General features: G+C 40.3%; 1 protein-coding gene and 2 pseudogenes across 4 annotated transcripts in view; 2 read left to right on the forward strand and 1 right to left on the reverse strand.

Annotated features, from left to right (window-relative positions):
- The window catches only part of Lrba (LPS responsive beige-like anchor protein), a 539,975-nt gene that overhangs the window by 504,978 nt on the left and 18,968 nt on the right, over window positions 1–16,029 (reverse strand). The gene's annotated exons all lie outside the window — the stretch shown is intronic.
- LOC101842277 lies at window positions 9,880–10,319 on the forward strand (annotated as a pseudogene).
- LOC106021951 lies at window positions 13,971–14,465 on the forward strand (annotated as a pseudogene).

Below are 16,029 nucleotides of genomic sequence, written 5' to 3' on the forward strand. Positions count from 1 at the left end.
AGAGAAGTACTTTTGGGTATTGTGGTTGCAGGTGAAGGAGAATTTAGTGAATCAGCAAGTTATAAATATAAAATAAATGCATTAAATTAAAAGCAAAATATCCAAGTAGTATTTTTTAGCCTCTCTGTCTCTGTGTGTCTCTCTGTCTTTCTCCACCCCACCCCACCCCCGCTCTTTCTCCTGTTAAAGGGTTTCTGTGTAGCCCTGCTGTCCTGGAACTCATCCTGTATACCAGGCTGGTCTCAAGCTCAGAGATCGCCTGCCTCTGCCTTCTGAGTGCTGGGATTAAAGGTGTGCACCACTGCTGCCCGGTTTGTTTGATGCCTTGTTGTTGTTGTTTGATTTGTGACCAGGGGTTGAAACCTGAGCTTCAGGCATAGTAGGTAAACTAGACTAGCCCTGAGCTATACCCCCAACTCTAGCACTAATATTTAATTATCTTCCTCAGTATCTCAACATCAGGAATCCCATGCTAAGGCTCAGAGTTCAGCTCATGACCTTCAAATCTACAAAACATGGAAAGATAAGCCTTCATCAAGTTCTTATTAGTTGAGATCTCCATGAAATTCCATCATCAACTAAGCACTTTTAATTTAAAAAAATGATTTGATTTTAGTAACCAGGAGCTCAAATCAGTAATACTCATTAAGGGCATGAGACGCTTTCTCACTCAGTAGCCACCCATTTGGTTCCCAACTCTGATACCACTACTGCCACCACCAAAAGCCTCTCAGGAACATTTTATCTCAGCATAGTATCCCATGCCTTTAATCTGAGCACTAGGAAGGAAGAGGCGAGAGAATCTGTGAGTTTAAGGAAACTCTAGTCTACATAAGGAATTCTAGAACAGACAGGATTATATAGAGAAACCCTGTGTGTGTGTGTGTGTGTGTGTCTTTAAAAAAAAAAATACATTTGAGGCTGGAGAGATGGCTCAGAGGTTAAGAGCACTGGCTGCTCTTCCAGAGGCCCTGAGTTCAATTCCCAGCAACCACATGGTGGCTCATAACCATCTACAATTCAGTCTGGTGCCCTCTTCTGGCGTGTAGACAGAGCACTGTATATGTAATAAATAAATCTTTTAAAAAAATACATTTTACTTTCTTAGTAACCCTACACAAAAACACAGGTCTTTATAATCAGAATAACTGCTCCATTATTGGGTCTACTTTGTCATACTTCTTTTTTTATTATTATTATTCTATGTGCATGGGTGTTTTACCCACATGTATGTCTGTATTCCATGTTCATGACTAGTGTCCACAGAAGTCAGAAGAGTGCATCAGATTGCCTAGAACTAGCATTACAGACAGTTGTGAGCTGTCACATGGGTGCTGGAATCAAACTCAGATTCTCTATAAGAGCAGAAAGTGTTCTCCACTGCTGAGCCATCTCTCTAGACTCCTGACATTTCAAAACACCTCACCTTTCATCTTTTTCCCTGCACATTCCTGCTGGTTATCACGGTGTGGATATAAAATGGTCCCAAAAGCTGATGTACTGAAGGCTTGGTAGTGCCTGGTGGTGCTATTGAAGGGAATGGATCATAAATATGGTAAAGACCCTCCTTTATAGATGGATAAATCAGAGATGGTCAGTTATATGGTAGGTCTGACTAGAGAGAGTATGTCAATGATGGTGTCTTTGAAGGGCATATCTTACTTATAACCAGTATTACTAATATACCCCATTCCACTCATTTGTCCTCCCACTGTAATTTTCAAAGTTTAGCTCACCTCACCTCTACAAAAAATACTTTCAGAGAGGACTACAAAGAAAGAATGAGTAGCATGCCACAGGCATTAGAAGTAGTACACATAAAACCAGTCTCTGTAGTCACTTTTAGAAGCCAGGATACTCAGGAAGGCTTGACCAAGAAACTTTCTTTTAAATTTTTAAAGTGTGTACACATCCTAAAAGGTTGAAAAATTATTAGCAAAGCCAGCAGTGATGGCACATGCTTGTAACCTCAACTCTTGGAGATAGAGAAAGGAGGATGAGGCATTCAAAACATCCATGACTACAGAGTACACTGGAAGCAAACCTAGACTACATGAGACTTTAAAAGAGACAAAGTGTTCATACAAAAAGATTTGTAGCCAGCATTGGTGGCTCACTCCTTTAATTCCACAGAGGCAGTTGGATCTCTGTGGGTTCGAGGCCAGCCTGGTCCACAGAGCAAGTTCCAGGACAGCCTCCAAAACAATACAGAGAAACCCTGTCTGGAAAAAAAAAAGATTTGTAATATTTAAGTCAATATTCAAATAGTATCAATAAATACTGAAGTAGGAAATACAAAATGATTCAAAGATTTAAATTTAATATAGAAGAGTTAAACAGAAGAAATCAAACAAAAAAAATAAGTATTTAACACAATAAACTACTTTTGAAAAACTTGTCAATTTTTGAAAAATATAAACAAACCCTTCTTGTCATCATTGACAGGCTGCCCATGACAGGGGAGGGGCTGAGGCCCACTGGTACAGACTTACCCAGCATGTGTAAGGCCTGGGTTCAGTGAGCTGGGAAGAACCAAAAGGGGAAATACGTGAGGGAAACTCCATCATGTTTCCTCTAGCATCCCACTCAAGAAAAGCAAAGACTTTAAAAGCTTTTTAGCTAAGTTTTCTGGTCCCTCCATCAAAATAAATGCATTTTCTAAAACCAATCGAGTGGAATGTACTAAACTAACTGCCTCACACAAAACAATGCAGTTACTTCCTACCTGAAATTTCATCCAATAGCAATACACTCACAGAAGTATTTCAGTGTCACATTCTCCCTCGGTTTGGATTACATGGATTCACTTTCTGTAAATTAATAGTTCCACCAGTTTCTTTTTATAGTGTTAGGAGTAGCAAACTTAAAGACCAAAAACTGTCATTGTAAAAAAGATTTGTCAATAAATCAGTTTTGTTATCAAGTCAGATTTTCTCATTGTAAACTAATGTTTCAAAAGAAGCAAAGTATATAAAATCAATACTGTTCTAGTAACTCCAGGATGATGTATTAAGACAGAAGATGGGGGAGGAGATGGCTCAGTAGCTAAAGCACTCGCTGTACAAACAGGAGAACAAGTGTTCAGACCCCAGATCCCATGTAAACACTGGGAAGGTATGGCAGGGGATCCCCAAAGCAAGCTAGCTAGAGACTCTGACCCCATTATGGAGCTCTGGGCTTGACACAGAGACTCTGCCTCAAAGGATAAGGTGTGGGCAATCCAACTGGATTCTGGACAATAGCCTTGGGCCTTCAAACCCAAACAAGTACACACACACACATGAACCCACAAAAGCAAATATGCATCCACATACACATGAAAAGTGGGGAGGGTATCCAGAGGCAGGCAAGACTGCTGAGGAGACAGTATAGGCGCTCATCATACCAGCTGGTAACCTGAGCCTATCCCCAGAACTCATCTAAAATGAAAGGAGAGAATCAACATCACAAAGTTGTTCTCTGACCCCAACAAACATGCCATGGTACATGCATGCCCACAATCATAAATCATGCACACACAGACACAACACAGAATAATAATAATAATGTTTCAGAATAATAACAAAATGTTTAAGCACTTATAAATAAAATGTGTTTCAATATTTACCAGATGAGCTACTACTTAATTTTCTTTAAAAAAATAAATAAACAATAAATGATGGATATAATGGCACACGCCTTCAGTCCCTGAAGTTTTATCACTGGGTAGCACAACAGCTCACTTTACAATGCCAAACCTACTATAGAAAGAAACTGGTGGAAGAAATCATACCCTGAATGACACAATCATCATTTAGTTCATAATCTGAAATAATAACTCTGTAAAACTAGACTGAAAAGAGTAGGAACACAGGAAAATTTTGTACACTGGTGAATGGTATTTCAAAAATAAGAATTGTTTTTAAGAGTAATGAATGGGAGCCATGCGGTAGTGGCACACGCCCTTAAATTCCAGTACTCTGGAGATAGAGGCAGGCAGATCTCTGTGAGTTCAAACCCAGCATGGGCTACAAAGCTACACAGAAAAACCCTGTCTCAAAAAAAAAAAAAAAAAAGAGTACTGAATGAGAACTGGAAAGTCGGTTCAGTAGTTAAAAGCACTTGCTCTTCCAGAAGATTCAGTTTCCAGCACCCACATGCAACTTAACAACCATCTGTAACTCCAGTTCCACAGGATCTGATGCCTTCTTCTGACCTCCATGGGCTCCAGCTACACATATTGTATATATACATACATGCAGACAAAAATACTCCTGCAAATAAAATCAAATCACTTTTTTTAAAGAGTGATTAATGGTATTGTGGTTTAATGCTTTGCGTTGTTTGAAAAAGTCTTTATCTTTTAGAGACACACTTAATGAAATATTCACAAATGAAACAGGAATGGAAGGAAAATATGTTACTATTAGGTATGGTTATACATGATAATTAAGATATTTGAACAGTAAGAATTAATAAACACAAAACCCATGCTTTTACCATTTTTCAGTGAACATAAAACTAAATGCAAAAATAGTACCATGATGCTAATGAGATCACTAAAGAGAACACTAACTCTAAAACACTGTACTCACAGAAATGTGACAGCTTCAATCAATCTTTAATGGCACTGAATTAAAAATTAACCAAAATTACCTTTAACCATCAACAGTGAAGAAAACCATAAAAGAACAAATACAAAAACAAATTTCAATAAACTTAAGCAGCTATTGAGCAAAAACTAATTAGGATAATATTTGCATTCTGTGCGCAAAATTAATAAGATATATGCAAAGAAAAAGGAAAGAATAAAGAAGACCATTTTTGTTAACTTAAAACCATCCTAAAAAAATAAATAAATAAACTCTAGAGCAGTTGATAAAGTGCTTGCCTAACACACATATATATGAAGCCTGGATTCAATCCAGCAGCACATAAAAACCAGGCACAGTGTCACAAACCTCTAATCCCAGCATCAAGGAAGTAGCACACAGGATCAGAATTTGGAAGTCAAACCAGCCTACATGCTACCTTATCAAAATACCAACAATAAATACAATAATATTAATGTGAGGAAAAGGAACATATATATGTAAACCTTGCCCACGCTTAGAGAACCAGAGATACGCAGAGAGGACACAATGAGAAGAAAGGGCTGGGGAGATAGCTCAGCTGGTAAAGGCTCACTCAGTAGCACAAGGACCAAAGTGCAATCTCCAGCACACAACATCAAAATCCCAGCACTGAGAAGGCAGAGACAGACAGATTCCTGGAGCTTGCTGCCCAGTCAGTCTAGCCTAATCAGAGAGTCCCCAGTCCCAGGAAAGGACACTGTTTCAAAAAAACAGGGAGGAACAACTTATAGACTCTCAAAAATTCTTCATGTAGGAAAAAAGGCTGAAACGTTTCAGCTGTAATGACATATCATGTATCAAAGGAGATTCATCGATTGTAATAAACGTTCTGCTCTGGTGGGGGATGCTGACACATATGGGAAATAAAGGAAGGTAACTAAGGTAACAGAGCTAAGAACTGAAAGGCAGAACCAAGAGCCCAAGGAAATTAATCCCACTTGAAGTACTAACCCACTTTCAGCATCAGCGGGCTGGATTTTAGAACTGCTACAGGCCAGGCCCTATGTTCCTTTTCCCTGATTGGGAACAGAAAGGTTTCTAGCAGGTGTCCAATACCAAAGCAGCATTGTATGCTGGTATAGGCGGCAGGTCTACAGATCAGAGGAACTGCCCAGAGAAAAACTTAGAAAAGAAGCCAGGAGAGTCTTAGGTACTAATGAACCTGAAAGGTGTAAGATTTTGTGAAAATTTGTTTTTCTTTCTTTATTTTTAGAAATGTTTATTTTTATGTGTATAAGTATTTTTCCTGTAAGTTTGTGTCACATGTGTATATAGGCACTCTCAGAGGTCAGAAGAGGGAGTCAGATCCCCTGGAACTGTAGTTAAGGATGGTTATGAGCAGCCATGTGGATGCTGGGAACTGAATCTAGGTCCTCTATAACAGCAACAAGTACTCCTACTGCTGAGCCAATTCTCTAGCCCCATATGATAAGGTTTTGAACTTCAAACCATTCTAATGAAGAAATATTATAAGATTCTGTACGTTTTTAAGCCTATAAATGAAGTGTTATTTTGTTATGTAACACAAATTTATTTTAAAATTTTTTCCATTAATACATAACTGCAGGACCAGGATCAAGTAAACTGGGGCCTGTATCCAGGCCCATGTTCCAGTTCCAGTGCCTGGGGACTACTGGGGACTGCCACTGAGCCTCCCCTCCTGGCAGGAGGCTATGCACCCCAATTCCTGGTCTCCTCCACCCACAGGACCAGGACTAGGACCAGGAAGAGGAGAACAACCATAGTATTAGACTTGCTTGCACCCACCGAAAGGGAACCCTGGTCCCCTACACACCAGGCCAGGAAGAGGCTCTTAATGCACCCACTAGAAGAAGGGATAGGAAGGAAACAATACAAAAACACACTCAGCAACAGAAAAACAAATATGACACCACCAGAGTCTAGAGACTACACCAGCAAGACACAAACAATCCAATGCAAATGAAGTAGAAGAGAATAACCTTAAAAACAACTTCATGAAAATGATAGAGACCCTCAAAGAGGGCATGGGAAAATCCCTTAAAGAGTTAGAAAAAACAATCCAAAAAATACAAGACATGGAAGAAAAACAAATCAAAAAATGCAAGAAATGGAGGAAAAGACAAAGCAAAAATTATTTAAACAGTGCAAGGGTTGAAAACTGAAACAGAGCCAATTTAAAAAAAAAAACCACAGTCTGAAGAAATGCTAGAAATAGAAAAGCTGGGAAAACGGTCAGGTACTACAGATGCAAGTACAACCAACAGAATACAAGAGATGGAAGAGAGACTCTCAGGTGTTAAAGATACACTAAGAGAAATGGATTCATCAACCAAAGAAAATCTTAAGTTCAACAAATCCCTAACACAAAATATCCAGGAAATATGGGGCACTGTGAAAAGACCACATTAAGAATAACAGGTATAGAAGAAGGTGAAAAAAACCACCTCAAAGGGGCAGAAAACATATTCAACAAAATCATAGAAGAAAACTTCCCAACCTAAAGAAAGACATGCCAATGAAAGTGCAAGAAGCTTACAGAACACCAAACAGAGGGGACTACAAAAAAAAAAAAAAATCCCCTCACCACATATTAATAAAGACCCCAAACATACAGAAAAAAAAGAAAGAGCAGGGGTGGAGGGGGAGGGATGTGGAAGCTGGGAAAAAAGAAGGGGAGAAGAGGAGGGGACAGGAGGACATGGGGGAGCAGGAAGGTTGAGTTGGGTGAAGAATAGAGGAGAGCAGTATAAGAGATACCATAATAGAGGGAGTCATTATAGGTTTGAGGAGAGATCTGCCACTAGTGAGATTTCCAGAGATCTACAAGGATGTCACCAACTGGCAAACTAAGCAATAATGGAGAGACTACATTAAATGCCCCTCCCTGATAATGAGTTCTACTTCTTCTTTGTTGCCATCCTAGAACCTTCAACCAGTGATGGAAGCAGAAGCAGACACCCACAGTTAAACACTGAACTGAACTCCTGGAGCCCAGTGACAGAGAGGGAAGACTGATGAGCAAAGGGGTCAAGGCTGTAAATTGAAAAATTGAATAAATTTTTATCTCTCTAGTAGGAGAATGCTATATATATACAGTGCAAATTTAGATTTACTGGAAAACACAGATTAGGAAAAAGAATACCTCACAAACATACATAAATCAGCTATAAGATAGGTTTCATGTGTTTTTGTAGAATTATTGTTTTCCAGTTTTCTTTCAAATTTACCATTAAATGCTATTTTGTTTAAAAAATACAAGTTCAAATTTAACTGTAATTCTTTAACAAAAATTAACATTAGAAACTGTTACTCCAAAGCCGGGCATTGGTGGCTCACGCCTTTAATCCCAGCACTCGGGAGGCAGAGGCAGGTGGATCTCTGTGAGTTCCAGACCAAGCCTGGTCTACAGAGCAAGTTCCAGGACAGCCTCCAAAACAATACAGAGAAACCCTGTCTTGAAAAAAAAAAAAAGAAAGGAAGGAAGAAAGGAAGGAAGGAAGGAAGGAAGGAAGGAAGGAAGGAAGGAAGGAAAGAAGAAACTGTTGCTCCAGTCAAGAAGTGGTGGCAGCGCACACCTTTTAATACCAGCACTGGAAAGGCAGAGGCAGGTGGATCTCTGAGTTCAAGCCCAGCATAGTCTACAGAACTGGTTCTAGAACAGCCAGGACTATATAGAAACCCTGTATAGAAAAAAGATAAAAAAGGGAAAGAAAATTTTGTTTCAATGTTTTCCATATTTTTCAGGTATAAACATTTTTAAAGACTATTTTCAGTCACAAAATCATGTACACATTTCCACAAATGGCACATTCATTTCTTCTTCATTCACAGCTAAAAGGGTAACTCAAGAAGTAAAGGGACACACTGCATTTTAAGCATAAGACTATCTCAGTACTTACTTAGTGAAAATAAATTCTGACCTTTCTGTAATGGTTTGGTTTTTTTTTTTAATTTGTTTATTATGTATACAGTGTTCTGCCTGCACATATCCATGCAGGCCAGAAGAGGGCACCAGATCTCATTACAGATGGCTGTGAACCACCATGCGGTTGCTGGGAATTGAACTCAGGACCTCTGGAAGACTAGCTAGTGTTCTTAGCCACTGAGCCATCTCTCCAGCCCCTGTAATCAGTTGTTTTTTGTTTGTTTGTTTGTTTTTTAGGCAAACTATTTTTCAATTTTCAAATACTTTGCCACTATTATAATTAGTAAAGCTTTCAATTTTCAAAAGATGCTATCTATTGCTGTTATTTAAGATGACAAGTCTTCAATCTGCTCACCCAAGTACAAGTGAACACACTCCTAAAGGCTAAAGCAAAGCACACAAACCAGTCTCCTTTACTGTCCCCGCCAGAGTTCCTCTAGAGCAGTGGTGTTCAACCTTCCTAAAGCTGGGGCCCTTTAGTACATACAGTTAGTTCCTCATGCTGTGGTGACCCCCAACCATAAAGTTATTTTCATTGTTGCTTCATCATTGCAATTTTGCTACTGTTATGAATTGTAATGTAAACATCTGTGTTTTATGATGGTCTTAGGAGACCCCTATGAAAAGATCATTCAATTTCTCCCCAGGAGAGGTCACTCCCCACTGGTTAAGAACCGCTGTTCTGGATGTCACATAAGCTTTTCCACATTTTTCAATTTTTACATTAAAAGCATGCCCCAATTTTACTGGCCTTTCTTCTGCTCAATATCTTCCTTATACATTTTCTAATAGAAAATATGCAATTTCTCACCTTCTTAAAAATTACAAGTAACTTTCCTAGGTGACACGAATTTATCCATTAGTCATATCGTTATCCATTATATAGTGAAGAACTTAAGCTTCACAATTTATCCTACATCCTACAAATTATTTTATTCTCTACTACCATTAGACCAATTTAAAGTACTTATATGTTTGTCATTCATGAGATCTCTTTATGTTGCCTCAGCTGGCCCTAAATTCCTAGGCTCAAATGATCTTTGCCTCTTATACCCTGAAGAAGCTAGTACTACGGGTGTACGCCACCATGTGTGAGAACCAGATCCTTCCGGACTATTATTTCAAGTGTACCAAGGAAAGAAAGCTAGAAACCAAGTTTAAAAATGAAATGTCGAGATGGAGACGTCACTCAGTAACAGAACACATATTTGCATGCACAAGGACTGTGCTGGCTAGTGTTGTGTCAACTTGATACAAACTACAGTCACAAATTCCATTTCTACCACACAAATTAAAAAAGGGGGGGTAAGAGAGTCCCTGGTGGCGCAGAACTAGATAGCTAACGGCCTGCAGAGCAACATGCCCAAGTTTTACGGTGACTACTGTAATTGTATCTTACCCATGATTCTCAGTCTGTGAGAAAGACACACTGTAGTGGCCGGAAACAGAGTGTGAATGACCACTACAGAAATGGACGGAAAAGCCTGACTGACAAAACAAAGGATGCATTTCAACAAGGAAAGATCCATTCTCTGCTCCTGCTGCTGCGGCCACGATCCCACCTCCCCCCAGTCTCCCGGGTCCTCTCCCTGGCATGACGCCCGCACCCCACATGGGAGGCCCGCCCCATAATGCCAACGATGGGGCCCTCTCCTCCTGGGATGACGCCCGTGGGATCTGCTTCTGGAATGAAGCCACCCAGTAACATGCCCAAGAAGCCTGGGCCTCCAATGATGAGACCTCCCGCTCACCCTATGATGGTACCCACTTGGCCTGGCATGACTTGGCCAGACAGGTAAGAGCATAAAGACTCTTTATCAGTTTTGTATTTCTTGTTTTGTTTCACCAGGAGATCACGGTGCTGAGCCTGAGTGTTTTCTAGCTGTGTGACAAGGAAGGCTTCCCACTTCCTAACAGAGAATAGTTTTGGAGGAGAGAAGAACAATAAAAAAAAAAATTTTTAAAAAGTGGAGCTCTCACATTGGGGAAAATAAAATTATCAGGTGTTTTGGTTTTTAAAAGGGGGCAGAGAAAGAAGATAACATTACAGTAAATCTAGGGTTCAAACACAAAATATAATTTTACTATTATAGATATCTCCTTTAAAATATAATGGATTACCAGAGAATTTTATTCACCAAAAAGATAAACTCACAGAATAAAAAGTATATGAAGAGATAGATTGCTTTATAATTTGTATAATTTTAATACCGCATTTCTAGTGTTGGAAAAAGCAATAAAAAGAACGTGGACAGGCCAAATAAACGACGATGGAAGACAAGAAGAAGTGAACAAGGACGCAAGAGGGCACAGAGCAGACAGTGAGAGTGAGCGAGTCGGGAGACAGAGTGAACAGAAGAAATGCGGGCTTCACCAGGTTGGAGACGACCTAAATACCCATAGTGTAACCTGTGCATTTATATAAACAAAGACGCAAACTACAATCTCGGAGAAAACAGTACACAAAGTAATTTCTCAAGAATTATCCAGTTTGACGACTTCCACTTTGTTTTAAAAGTTCCCATTCCAAATTGCTGCCAGCACATGTGATTCAGTGAACATTTCTTTTCCTTAAATGTATTAGCTGAACCACCAAATACAGAAAAGGAACTGAAATGGCACTGTTGCTTAGTTTACTTCCTAACACCAAAAAATAATTCACCGCACGCTGACTCAGTATTGCCATATCGACTCCAAATTCATCTTTTCCAAAGTATTCAAATCTAAAATCTAATGTTACTCGTCTTCTCTTTCCTATCAGTATGAATTCTGCCAGGTATAGTCAGGCAAATCTATATCCCAGCATTTGAAAGGCTGAGGGAAAAGAATTGCCACAAGTTCAAGGCCAGCCTGGACTACAGAGCAAGGTTTTTTTTTTATTTAAATTTAAATTAGAAACAATGTTACTTCACATATCAATTCCAGGTCCCTCTCCCTTTCCCTCCCCTCCTCCCACGCCCTCCCACCAACCCCCCCAATATCCCCTCATTTCCCCAGGGAGGGTGAGGCTCTCCATGGGGTATCCATAGTCTGTCATTTCATCCAGGGCAGGGCCTAGACCCTCCCCCAAGAGTCCAGGCTGAGAGTGCATCTCTCATTGTTGGATGGGCACCCAAAGTCCAATTGTATGCAAGGGATAAATACTGATCTACTACCCAAGGCCCAATAGATTGCCTAGGCCTCCTCATTGATACCCACATTCAGGGGATCTTGATCAGTCCCATGCTGGATTCCCAGGCATCAGTCTGGGATTCAAGAGCTAACCCCTGTCAGGTCAGCTGTTTCTGGGAGTTAAACCAGCCCAGTCTTAACCCCTTTGCTCATCAGTCCTCCCTCTCTGTCACTGAATTCCTTAAGTTCAGCTCAGTGCTTAGCTGTGGGAGTCTGTCTCTGCTTCCATCAGCCATTGAATGAAGGTTTTGTTTCCCAGACTCTCTGGCCGTGGGATTGTAGGCTGGCACTCCCCAGATCTATGTCTAAAATCCATATATGAGAGAGTACATGTCATGTTTCTCTTTTTGTGACTGGGTTACTTCACTCAGGATGGTTTCTTCTACTGCCATCCATTTGCCTGCAAACTTCAGGATTCCATTATTTTTTTCTGCTGAATAGTACTCCATTGTGTAAATGTACCACATTTTCTCTATCCACTCTTCGGTTGAGGGGCATCTAGGTTGCTTCCAAGTTCTGGCAATTACAAATAACGCTGCTATGAACATAGTGGATCCTTGTTGTATGAATGTGAATCTTTTGGATATATGCCTAAGAATGGAGTTGCTGGGTCTTGTGGTAGGCTTATTCCCATTTTTCTGAGAAATCTCCATACTGGTTTCCAAAGTGGCTGTACTGGTTGGCACTCCCACCAGCAGTGGAGAAGTGTTCCCCTAGCACCACAACCTCTCCCCTATAAATGTCATTGGTGTTTTTGATTTTTAGCCATTCTGATAGGAGTAAGATGGTATCTCAAAGTTGTTTTGATTTGCATTTCCTAGATGGCTAAGATGTTGAACACTTTCTCAAGTGCCCCTCAGCCATTTTAGACTCCCCTATTGAGAATTCTCTATGTAGTTCTGTAGCCCACTTTTTAATTGGATCCTTTGGTGTTTTGGAGACTTGCTTCTTAAGTTCTTTGTAAATTTTGGAGATCAGCCTCTGTCAGATGTGGGGTTAGTGAATATCTTTTCCCATTCTGTGGGCTGTCTTTTTGTCTTGCTGACTGTGTCCTTTGCCTTACAGAAGCTTCTCAGTTTCAGGAGGTCCCATGTATTAATTGTTGACCTCACTGTCTGTGCTACTGGTGTTATGTTCAGGAAGCTGTCTCCTGTACCAATTGGTTCAAGGGTACCACCCACTTTCTCTTCTAAGAGATTCAGTGTGGCTGGATTTATGCTGAGGTCTTTGATCCATTTAGACTTAAGTTTTGTGCATGGTGATAGACATGGATCTATCTGCATTCTTCTACATGCCAGCATACAGTTATGCCAGCACCATTTGTTGAAGATGCTTTCTTTTTTCCATTGTATTGTCTCTCTCCATACCTTTTCAATATTGTACTTGAAGTTCTAGCTAGAGCCATAGGACAACAAAAGGAGATCAATGGGATACAAATTGGAAAGGAAGAGGTCAAACTTTCACTATTTGCAGATGATATGATAGTTTACATGAGTGATCCAAAAAACTCTACCAGGGACCTCCTACAACTGATTAACATCTTCAACAAAGTGGCAGGCTACAAGATCAACTCAAAAAAATCAGTAGCCCTACTATATACAGATGATAAAAGGGCTGAGAAAGAAATCAGAGAAACATCACCCTTTACAATTGCCACAAACAACATAAAATACCTTGGGGTAATACTAACCAAACAAGTGAAAGACCTGTATTGCAAGAACTTTGAGTCTTTAAAGAAAGAAATTAAAGAAGCCCTCAGAAAATGGAAAGATCTCCCATGCTCTTGGATAGGTAGGATCAATGTAGTAAAAATGGCAATCCTGCCAAAAGCAATCTATAGATTCAATGCAATCCCCATTAAAATACCAGCACAATTCTTCACAGACCTTGAAAGAACAATAATCAATTTTGTATGGAAAAACAAAAGACCCAGGATAAGCAAAACAACCTTACTCAACAAAGCAACATCCAGAGGCATCACCATTCCTGACTTCAAGCTCTATTATAGAGCTATAGTCCTGAAAGCAGCTTGGTATTGGCACAAAAATAGACAGGTAGACCAATGGAATCGAATTGAACACCCTGATATTAGCCCATACATGTATGAACATCTGATCTTCGACAGCACAAGGTTTTAAAGGCCTTTGGAGCAATAGGAATGCGGGTGGACCACGCTGCACTTTGCTGCGAAGTCATGGTGGGGGCGTTGGGCAACAAAACCACCAGCGGGTTAGTTGGCTTCTTCAGAGCGAGAGGAGAGCGGGTTACTCACTCGCTGAATGAATCCCCTGTCTCCATATTTAAATGTAGATCCATGCTATTTTGTTCAGGATACTGCTGAGTTCATTTTGCCAAGTGGAGCTAACAAAACCTGAGGCCGATTTGAGCGAGCCTTCTTTACCACTGGAGGATGTTGCAAGACAGGGGCTGCACTTGGGGCAGTGAACGGTCTTCGGCTAAGATTGAAGGAAACTGCAGATTTTTAATATGGTGACTAGGCAAGGGGCACTTTGGGCTGATACTCTAGGTTCCCTGGCTTAGCTCTATAGTGCTATCTTTGAGAAAACACGGGGTGCAGAAGATGACCTCAACACAGTAGCAGCTGGAACCATGACAGGAATGTTGTATAAATGTACAGGTGGCCTTCAAGGAGTAGCACGAGGTGGCCTGGCAGGACTGACACTCACCAGTCTCCATGCACTGTATAATAACTGGGAGCCCGTGAAAGGTTCCCTGCCCCCACAGTCAGTCTGAAGGCTTTACCACCTCAGGAATGGGGGACATTTCATAGTCAGCCAGACCAATTAATAAGTCTGTCTGGTTTGCTTTCTCTCTTGTGCCTATGATTACTTTGAACAATTGGAGACTCTGATTTGCTGTTTTGAAGATCATGGATGGTTAGCCTGGACTGCACTGCTTGCCCTTAGTGAGTGGAAGCCAAGCCCTTTGGTGACTGACTCACTGAGTGTGTGTTTTCTCCTTTGGTGACTGACTCACTGAGTATGTGTTTTCTCCTTTGGTGACTGACTCACTGAGTGTGTGTTCTCTTCTCCTTTGGAGACGGTCTTGCACCTGTTTTTTCTCCTACCCCCAAACTGGAAAACCACTTACTCTCCAAATTCAGGCCATACTTATTTTCAATGCTTTTATCACCATGTTTATCAAAACTAATGCTGCCCTGTATTCCAAATAAAGGGTGAAAATAGAAAAAAAGAAAGAAAGAAAGCAAAAGGCCTTTGGAGTAAAGCCCTGCCCAGCCACATATAATCAAAGCTCTTTGGAACTAACATCAGCTTTGATGCACATTTTTAAAAAACCTCTGGAATGAATATTTCCCTGCCACCGACAGGACAACCTGAATCCACCAGAGTTGAAAGGCAAGGTGAGGCTCAACCTACATACAGCACCAACCTGTTAGGTTAGATCTCAGAGAATTATAACAGGTCTTAGCTGTAGCCCTCTACCCAAACCCAAAACCTGGAAGTTTACAATTTTATGCAATCTAAAAAGAAGTGCAATGAGCCGGGCGGTGGTGGCGCACTTCTTTAATCCCAGCACTCAGGAGGCAGAGGCAGGTGGATCTCTGTGAGTTCGAGGCCGGGCTGGACCGACAGCCTCCAAAGCAATACAGAGAAACCCTGTCTCGTAAAACAAAAAACAAAAAAAAAAAAAAATTTCAATGATGTTCATTAATCTAGTTATATGTGGTAGACACGTGGTAGTTTCTAGGAATATCAAGATTATAAAACATACCTTCAGTCAGGAAGTGGTGATGCAGGATGTTAATCCCAGCAATTGGGAAGCAGAGCTATTTTAAATTAGTTCTCTAAACCATGCCCGTCATCCTTTTTATATTTTTGTAAGAGTTTTCATAAAATATAATCCATGTAGCAAACAATTCACCCTAGTAACAGGTGCAATTCAGAGGGGTTTTTTATAATTATATTCAAGAGTATACAATCATCACCATTACCTAAATTTTTGAGGGGTTGGTTTGTTTTTGGGACAGGGACTTACTATACAGCTTTGGATAACATGGAACAATGTAAATCATACTGGGCTTGAAATCATAAGAGATCCACCTGCTTCTTCCTCCCAAATGCTGGAATTAAAAGTGTGTTCCACCACACCCAGCTTCCACGACTAATTCTAAACATTTTCATCAACCTTAAAACAAATCCCAAATTCACTGGCAGTTTTCACTCTTCCCTCTCTCCCAAACCCTGGCAACTACCAGCCTACTTTCTGTCACTCTGGATTTGCCAATTCTGAATATTTAGTATAAATTAAGTTCATACAGATCAGAATAAATACAATGCCTTTTATAATATGCTTTCT

Source organism: Mesocricetus auratus, unplaced genomic scaffold (assembly GCF_017639785.1).
Source record: "Mesocricetus auratus isolate SY011 unplaced genomic scaffold, BCM_Maur_2.0 Super-Scaffold_100009, whole genome shotgun sequence".
Taxonomy (NCBI): Eukaryota; Metazoa; Chordata; class Mammalia; order Rodentia; family Cricetidae; genus Mesocricetus; species Mesocricetus auratus.